Consider the following 3,028-nt stretch of genomic DNA (forward strand, 5'->3'; position numbering starts at 1 on the left):
TGAAGAGGACCAAATTGGCCCTCTTCCAGGGGCTGGGGAACACCCCGGTCCTCAAACAGGAGGTGAAGAGCCGCATTGTGCGACTCTTCACCTCCCCCTCCTTCATCGGCAAGGCCCACGCTGTGCCCGGGATGCCGTCGGGGCACGGCGCCCTTTTCTTGGCGCCGAGCCTCTTGACAGCTCTGTCGATCTCCACCTCGGTGACCCCGACCGACTCATCCTCCCCGTCCGTGGGGGGGCCCCCGTAGGGGGGAATACATGCTTCCCCCCATGGAAACAGGGCCCCCACCACTTCGTCTAGGAAGTCGGGGTCCAGGGACGCTGTTGGAGGGGGCGCCCAGTTGCGCAAGCGCCTCATCACAATGTGATACGGGCGCCCCCATGGGTCCCTGTCGATGGTGGAGACCAGCTCATCCCAGGCACGGGCCTTGGCCGCAAAGATGGCCGCCTTGAGGGCGCCGCGTTTTTCGCGGTACGCCCCCGCGGCGGCCATCCCACTTGCACACTCCCTCCCCCGCCGGTCCATTTCACGCCTGGCTTGGCCGGCGGAGCGCCGAAGTTCGGCAATCTCCGCCGACCACCAGTACATGGACCGGCGGGGGTGCGGCCAAGATCGGGGCATGGCGGCGTCACACGCCGCTGTCATTATGCCCACGAGCCCGGCCGTCTCAGCCTCAATGGCGGCCCGGGTCCCCGGCGTGGGGCCCGGGTCCGCCCAAGTAGCCGCCATCCTGTCGCGGTCGAGTTTTTGGAGGGCCCATTTAGCTGGTCGGGCGCCCCCTTGGCCGCGCCTCCGGAGCACCTCCTCTGGGGTGGCGACCAGTTGGACCACTATGTATCGGTGGTCCGATAGGTTTTCACCTCTGGTCACCACCCGCCAATCCTGTATTAGTCGGGCCGCCTGGGGAGACGCTAATGTGACGTCGATAACCGATCTCCCCCACGGCCCGACGAAGGTGCTCCTCCGGCCCCTGTTTATGACGCAGAGGCCGTGAGACGCGACCCACTCTTCCATAACCTCGCCCCTTCGGCACCTTGCCGAGGACCCCCACCACGCCGATTTGGCATTGAGGTCCCCGGCTACCAGGACCGGCCTGTGGGGGCGCCTCGACATGAGGCCCCCCAGCCGGTCCAAAAGGTGCTCGAAGTGAGCGAGGTCCCACGATGGTGGGGCCTATACCCCGACCACATCTAGGGCCCCCCACTCGACCGCGACGTATCCTCCCCCCCTCTCCACTAGGGAGATTGGGGGGGAGGTCTTCCTTTCCTCTCTATAGATCGCCACCGAGCATTTTCCACTCCGCCCCGCAACGTCACCCATTATGGCTGGGTGACTCCCGGGGACGGAATGAGGCTCGGAGGCGATCCCCAGTCCGCAACCGCGCTCGCGGAGGGACTGCATAAACAGCTCCTGGGCCCCGCGAGCGCGGTTGAGGTTCGCCTGGAGGAGGCGGGTAGCCATTACGGCTTAACACCGCTCTCCTCCAGGCCCTCCCCTTTCGTCCCCGCGGGAGGGGGACCCTCGTTGGGGTTTTCCCCCCTCCGCAAGGCTATTCCCTTGCCGGCCCCAGCCCCCCGCGGCTTCCTCTGCTTTTTAGGTGCAGAGTCCGCGGGAGGGACTGGGGTCCCGGGCAGTGGTGCCCCTCCCTCTAGTTGAGGGGGGGCTCCTTCTCCTTCCCGGGGGTAGGAGTGGGAGGGGTGTTGGAGGCTTTGCGCCTCCTCCTCCCACTCTTTCCCCCCTTACCCCGTTTCGCCATTTGGCACGCGGGGCCTCCCACTCTGTGGCCACAGGGCCGTCCGGCGTCACGACACACCGGGCATGTCGCCGGTGCATCGCCCGCCGCGGCCCTGTGGCCGGCCGAACCGCAGTGGTAACAAAGACCACTGCGGTCGGCCCTACTTTTGCACAGGGCCCTGACGTGGCCCCACTCCAGGCATTTAAAGCACTGGAGGGGGCGCTTCGTCAGGGCCTCTACTCGGACGGAGGACCACCCGACTTTGAGTAGTCCTCCGCCCGCCACCTTCCGTGCGGCCGAAAGGGGACATTGGATCCATATCGTCCCCATCCGGTCCGCACCCGGGCGAATAGCCCCGGCCTTAATCTCGCCGGGCCCGCAGCCCCCGGCGACCGCCACCGCGGAGACTACGTCCTCCGCAGTGACCGAGTCGTCGAGATCGCGGACCCGGATTTCGGCCCTCTTCGAGGGACGCGCAATTTGCACGTCCCTCGTGTCGGTGAAGAGGGCCGACATTCTTTTAGCCAGGGCATCCGCCCTGACCTGCCCCTCGGGACCGGGGATCTCGAGGACAAGTGCGCCAGTAGCGGCCCTCCTGGTCCTGAGATCCCCGATTCCCATCTCGCCTAGATCTATCTGGCCCCTCGCCCGCCGCATAACTTCGGCGTAGCTGCCCGTAGGGCAGCTCACCGTGACGGCGGCGGTGCGAGGAGCCTTAGGGAGGGCAGGTTTATTCCCGCCTCCCCCTTTCCGCGTTGTCCTCTTTACGCCCCCCTTGGCCACGGCACCCTTCTGGGGCCCCGGCTTCCGGGGGACGGATAGGAGGGCCTGTTTGCCCCCCCTTTTCCCCTTTTCTCCCTCCTCCCAACCACTCGGGCCCAGGTGGTCTCGGGCTCGGTGGCGGAGGAAGGAGGGTCGGCTCCCCCCACCGATCGCACATGTGCTATCCGGCTTGGGGGGGCGGCCTGGCTCCTCCACAAGTGCAGGCACACCTGCAGGGGGCGGCCCTTTCACCCACTTGGGGTGACTGGTCGCCCGCGCCGCCCCCTTTCTTTTTCTTGTTCCTCCGCTTGCCCCCCCCGCCGCCCCAGGCCGTTTGGCCCCAGCGGGGGTAGAGGTTGCGGAGGACTTGGCCGAAGAGGGAGGGTCGGCCTGTGCCGCGCGGTTCCCTCCCCGCCTGTCCTCTGTCCCACATTCTGAGGCCGCGCGGGCCGCCCCCCGGGTGTGATCCCGGGGATGACGGCCCCCATGGCCTCCATAAGGCGGGGAACTAGGGCCACCACAAGAGCCTC

The sequence above is a fragment of the Odontomachus brunneus genome, unplaced genomic scaffold (genome assembly GCF_010583005.1).
Source record: "Odontomachus brunneus isolate Ranch 3 - 2012 unplaced genomic scaffold, Obru_v1 Obru_scaffold_270, whole genome shotgun sequence".
Taxonomy (NCBI): domain Eukaryota; kingdom Metazoa; phylum Arthropoda; class Insecta; order Hymenoptera; family Formicidae; genus Odontomachus; species Odontomachus brunneus.